Genomic DNA, 6,873 nt, shown 5'->3' on the forward strand with positions numbered 1-6,873 from the left:
AGGTCTCTTTTCTCAGTACTCATTTCAGTTCCCAACAGGGGACTACATTCTGATCATCAAAGAACCTTGCTTTGGGAAGACATACACTAATGAGGCTGGGCCAGGGATCAGGAGCCTCACTCTGCTGATCTCTTAGGGTGGCCCCCTTTCCTGCTCTGCCTGGGCCTGAGACGTCACAGAGAGCGCCTCCCCTTTCCTCCCCTCCCCCTCACTTCCCCATCTGCAGTACATCAGGAAAGCAAGCAAGCGGCCTGTTTGCCTTTCTCTTTCAACACTGCCACTGATCAGAAATCCAGAGGAGTTCAGCCAGTCAGGCGGCTGCTTCAGCCCTAGGACACATGGGGGAATGGAAGAATTAGAACTTCAGTGCCCCCAAGAGGTGGTACAGATTGAAAATATAGTTAGGTGCAAAAAAAAAAAGGTTTAGATGGATGCGTAAGTGACCAATTTCCAGAATTTTCAAAGGGATCTAAGAGTTACTTATATGTAAGCCTCTAATATGTACAAAACAGAAAGATGAAGCAAATAGGGTTCTTGCATTCAAAGAGCTCAGAGTGTAGGAAGGAGGTGATACAGCTGCCCACACAGCTGTAGGTGAGAGATTCCCACCCACACACATTGAGAAAGAAGAACTTTCTCGCCTCCCCCAGCTTTAAGACCTTTCTCAGCAGGGGGTGAACACAAAGGAACACAAATCAGGCTCCATTGGTGTTACAGAGTAATGCACACATTTACTAGAAACTTCCTGAGGCGGGCTATGAATCGGTGAGGGATTGGGCATTGCATAGAACAGCATAATGAAGACCTACAGGAAAAAATCCCTTTACCCATCGGCCTCTCTGGTTCCACGCCTCATAGTGATGGCTGAAAAATCTCTTCTCTCTTAGAGTCACGCCTCCTGCTGTTTGACTGTGGTACTTCCCCCTCTCTTTTGTCAACCTCACACCACATTGCCCACCCCCCCATGGCCAGCCCCATTGACTCCAGCTTCCTTCTTTGCATTCTCTTGGCCCCTCTCAGTTTCTACACCCACTTCCCCCATCAGCCAATGGACGCTTTAGTGGGGCAGAGCAAAACAAGGGGGCCTCCTTCCTGATAGGGCTAAACTTCACCTGAGTCTTCTGCTTCTGAAGAACAGAGAAGATTAATCTGTCTAAACTTTGTGACTGGAATGCCCCACCCTTTGGTGGTCTGGGAAATGACTTATTACAGAGAACTATCCTTCCCTGCATGACTTACATGAGACCCACTGTTACGGGCAGAATGTATCACCTCAAAATTCATATCCTAACGTCTTGAGTTGCTAATCCCCAGTACCTCAGAATGGGACCGTATTTGGAGTTAGGGTTTTAAAGAGGGGATTTGGTTAAAATGAAGTAATAAGAGGGGCACCTGGGTGGCTCAGTCGGTTAAGCGTCCGACTTCAGCTCAGGTCACGATCTCGCGGTCTGTGAGTTCGAACCCTGCGTCGGGCTCTGGGCTGATGGCTCAGAGCCTGGAGCCTGCTTCCGATTCTGTGTCTCCCTCTCTCTCTGCCCCTCCCCCGTTCATGCTCTGTCTCTCTCTGTCTCAAAAATAAAAACGTTAAAAAAAATGAAGTAATAAGAATGGGTACCTAATCCAGTATGACTGGTGTCCTTATAAGAACAGGAGGTCAGAACACAGACATAAACAGAGGGACAACCATGTGAAAACACAGGGGAAAGATGGTCATCTATAACCCAAGGAGAGAGGCCTCAGAAGAAACCAACCTCGACAACATCTTGATCTCAGACTTCCAGATCCCAGATCAGTGGGAAATCAATTTCTGTTGTTTAAGCCCCTTCGTCTATAGCATTTGTTATGGCTGCCCTAGCTGTCTAAGACATCCACCATCCAATCTTTCTTGTGACCTCTGTAAGACTCATGGATGGCTCCATTTTTTACCTGTGACAAGGCTGGACACAAACCCTCCAAATTCCTATCTTCATTTCATAAATGATTAGCTAAACTGTTTGTCCCCCCAAACTGGCTAGACACAGAGGTAGACATATCTTGTTTGGCTGACAGACAGACTCCTCCTGATTACAAAATCATCCCAACTGTGAAATGACCCACTTGTCTACTCCTCTCTAGAATGTCTAGACAAAACCACTGGTGAGACACTCTGGTCTGCGGATCTGGGGTGCTCTCTCTAATACAACAGCCTGAATAAAATTAGTGCCCTTACCTGCTTTGTTTTCTTTTTTTAATGTTTATTTATTTTTGACAGAGAAACAGAGAGAGACAGAGAGCAAGCAGGGAAGGGGCAGAGAGAGAGTGAGAAACAGAATTCAAAGCAGGATCCAGGCTCTCAGCTGTCAGCACAGAACCTGACATGGGGCTTGAACCCACAAACTGCGAGATCATGACCTGAGCCAAAGTCAGACACTTAACCAACTGAGACACCCAGGTGCCCTGCTTTGTCTTCTGTCTTTGACAATTTGGTGCTGGAAGCCTGTCTGGACCCCATCTTCTCCTCTGGGATGCTTAGAACCCTCTAGCCTGTTGGGTTCCTTTCTCACCTGGAGTTCCAGGGATCCCACATGAGCCCAGCTCCTGGTACCCTGCTTCAGACATTCATCCATGGTAGCATGGTAAGGACTTCAGTTTGACTCTCGGGTTGAGTGCTCTTTTGGTTTTTGTCTTTTCGCTGGCTTCTGTTTAACCTCGGTAAGATAAAAGCTCTGAATCTACTTCTCAGTTCTTTCTGAAAAACCCCTCTGATTATATGCTTCACCACTACAGCGACAATTCAGTTCCTTACCTTAAAAAATATGGCAGGGTTTCACTGAGAACAATTCAGAACTACAGTGGCCCCTCTGGGGCACCTAGACTCTCCCTAAACTTGTCCATCCAAGAAGCACCCTCAAATCTCAGGGCATTAAGATCTCTGCTCTTCCAAGGTCAACTCACTTTGCTTTACAAAGAGGCTAAAAAATGACATAATGTCTCCAGTCTATCTCAAACTGTGCTTAAGAATGTCTCTCTCACCACCAGCTCTCTGTTCCTGCTCCTCCTTCCCCCTCAACAAAACCTCACAACCTTTCCTTGCCCAGCACCCTCCACATGCTCCACTCTTGTGCCCCCATACCCACTATTGCCCCTTAGTCTGTGATTCTCTTTTCATCCTTCAGCCTGTAGTTCTCCCCATCATCCCTCCTGCCCCCACTAAACTTCCCTACTTCCCAACTCCCCATCTTAACCCGTATTATTGGTGTTTCCCACCTGTGATAGAAAGCTAATGACCCAAAGACTCACCAGCACAAGGACTTACTCAGATTAATGTGCTGTTGTTAAGGATTTTACAGACAATAAGAGCAGGGAAGAGTTTATGATCAGTTCAGATTGATCCTCAGGGCATCTTTGCCTGTGATTCCTGATTTATAAAATTTGTGCAGCTGTGTCCCAGAAATGCCACTGTATGGTTTGGAAAAGTCAAATGGGCTTCATGAAGATCTTCAAAAAAATCAAAACACCCCGGAGACTTACAGGCTAAAACCACTGGGGAGAAACTTCAGAATCCATTTCCACTGTTTTCTCTCAAAAACTGATGGCCAAAGATATAAGATTGTAGGCAACAAAGAGACAAACCCACCTCTATAGACATAGGCTAGAAAATGCTGGGAAGAACCACTTCAGTCTCACTCTTGCCAACTAACCACTCTTGGTTACTAATTTTATAAATGGCTAACAACCAGAAATTAGAGATATTATCCAAATACATACTCTAAGTAAACAAAATATTCCTCTTTCTGAAAAATATACACTCACTCAACACCATGGAGACACCATCGTAGAAAAGGTCAAATCAACACGGTGCAAACTGAAGGCTCTACAACTTAGCTCATTAAAAGAAGCAAGTCAGGGCAGCCTGCTTCCTTCAACATTCCCCATAGACAGAGGCATTTGCAGATGACATCAGTAAAAAGGCTATTGGACTTGGGATTGTCTGGCTTTAAAATGCAGAAGGGAACAAGAATCCAAAATCCATCTTCCTGATGACTTTGTCTCCCTGTGTCTACACTAACATGCAAGAGGAAACAATTCATTTCCATGAATGGGCACCCCACCCCTTCCTCATGGGCCAAACATAACACATTCTACCATTAACACCTCTTATTTCTTACCACCCTCCCTTGTACAAAAGCTGTACTACGGAGGGACTTGATAATTGTCCACATGACTGCCTTTCTTGAACCTCATCCTGTCTCACTAGGATCCTTCACTACCCAGCACAGCTTTCTGCTCAGTAACGTGTCTTGAACAGTGTCCAACTGGAGTCTCAGTATTCTTTGCTCCTGCAACAACCTCACCCTTGAGGTCCCCTGGCTCCCTGCTCACTCACACCTTTTCCTTTTAATGGCTCTCATCAGCCATCAGATTTTTCTTTCTCCTGTCAAAATCCTGAACCCCATTTAAACCATCAAGTATAAACTATATACTTGACTTTCTTTGAGCTGCTCTCTCCACTGACACAAACCAAATCTGAGAAGCTGAACTTCGAGTAGAAAAAGAACCTTTTGGACCACTCTCAACACTGCCATAATACCCTCTAAAACAAGAATCTTTTAAGGTCTCCAACCTATAATTCCAGGCCTCCTTAACAAGGAAGTCTTAGTCCCCACGTCCAGTTCCTGTAATAGCCCCATCTTCTTCCCCATGAAGAAGCCAAATAGGATACTACCTAGTCCAAGGCTTGAGGCCAATCAGCAAGACAGTTGCTCTCAGGTTTTCTCTAGTTCTGAAGGACCCCAGCCATTTTGGCTTCTCTCCACCCAACACCACCTGCCTCATGGCTATTAGGTTATGTTTTCTGCTTTTGCCAATATATTTTTCATCCCTGACTCATAATATCTTTTGACTTCATAGAGAAAAGTCAACAACACACATGGTCCGTCCTGTCTCAGGGGTTTACTGAAGTCCCTACTTATTTGTCTAGGGTCCTAAATACATGCTTGAGAGATTTAACCCTGCAGTTCTGTCTTTATCCAATATGTAGATGACATTTTTTTCTGCTCTCCTGATTTTGACAGCTCATTTATCACCACCCACTATTTATTCCAAGCTCTCGCCTGAAAGGGTCATAAGTGCTCTAAAAACATAACGCCATGATACAGTCCTCAGTGCATTACCCTAGGGCACTATATCACCTCAAGAGGGAAGATTTTATTCCCTAAACGAATTAACACTACCATCAAATTCCCTCTCTCTGAGACCAAAAGGTGACTCCAAGGCTTTCCAGAATAAGTTGACTGTTGCAGAAGCTAGCACTCTCTTTTCATGCCTGCATTTAAAAGCCTCACATCCTCTCTATCTTCTTCTCCCACCTTTGGGTTCCCTATTTTGGATTCATTATCCTTTCCCCTTTTTACAAGCAAAAGGGAAGAACATGCTTTGGGGTCTCCACCCTATGTACTCTAGCCAATGTGCTTTTGGAGTTGTACATGATTGTATTATGTTATGGAAACAAAGTGAGTCACCCACCAAAAGTGGAACCCAAATCACTGGCCTATTAGAGACTTTACCTAAGGAATTAAAGATTCTCAAAATTGAATCTCACAATAGTAGCTACACTCCTGAAATTAAAGGAAACTCTTTGTGTGACAAATATATTACAATAGCTGCTTCCCAAGAAAAACTTCCTAAATGATCTGCATACTTCCCATTGCTCAACCTTCTTTAGAGATGGAAACTCTACTTAAGAAGCTCAGGGCACATGAATTGCCAACACTTAAGCCTGATAAAATGAATTGGAAATATGCTGGATATTTGATTCACTCAGATGGTCTTTGGAGACACCCACATGGTCACTTGGTCTTTTCTCTGTCCCTTACCTGAACTTTGGTCCACAGCCTCCATAAGATTGCACACTGTGGAAAGTGATCTTAAAGTCTCCTCCATAATGGTGGGGTGGCTTCTGCCTTCATATTGAGCAGGTACCATCAACTTGGCCCATGGGTCAGAAATGCAATCCTGGTGAAAATGTAAATATAGGACAAGGATAGGAGCCAGCTCCCTCTGTCCCTGTCTCCATTGACAAGTGTCCTGTATCTAATCCCTGAAGTGTTATGAGCATGAACACATTCTAACCTTAGTCTTGTGTTTTTAAGATAATTAGAAGGGTTTTGTTTTGTTTTCTGTTTTGCTACCATTGTGGCTTCTACTACAAAGAATTTTTGTCACTTGGGGGATCCCTTTGTTCCTCTCCAGTGATAGAGGAACTCATTTCATTGCTAAGGATATGTAGAACATTCAACAAATATTTCCTTTCTCACAAAAATAGCACTGTCCTTATCACCTTCAATCTTCTGGAAAAATAGAATGGGTCAATGGTGTTCTTAAACTCAAGTTCATAAAGCTCACTGAGAAAGTCAGCCTGCCTTGGCCCAAAGTCTTGTGTTTGGCCCTGATGATTCTTTCCTCCTTCCTCTCCAGTCAACACTGATTATCTCCTTATGAGCTAATTGCCAGGCCAATAAATATCCCTTGCTACTCCTGGACCTTGGAAGATCCCAATCTGATATAATCCAATGTCCTTAAATCCTACCAAGGTCTTATTAAATATTTTCATACTTATCACCAACAGTCTACATCTGTTTTTCCTCCAGACACCCCATGGAAGCCCCTACCTGATCTTCAGATTTGAATCTTCAGATTCCAAATCTTCAGATTTGGAAAGATGACACTGAAGACCAATCTTGAACCAGGGGGAACAGACCTTACACTGCTCTCTGAACCACCATATTGCTGCATCACTACATGGAGTACAACCTTGGGTTTACGTTTCACAATTAAAAAACTATACACTTTGGGGGTACCTGGGTGGCTCAGCTGGTTGCATCCAAACCAGGA

Source organism: Panthera uncia (genome assembly GCF_023721935.1).
Source record: "Panthera uncia isolate 11264 chromosome B2 unlocalized genomic scaffold, Puncia_PCG_1.0 HiC_scaffold_25, whole genome shotgun sequence".
Classification (NCBI taxonomy): Eukaryota; Metazoa; Chordata; class Mammalia; order Carnivora; family Felidae; genus Panthera; species Panthera uncia.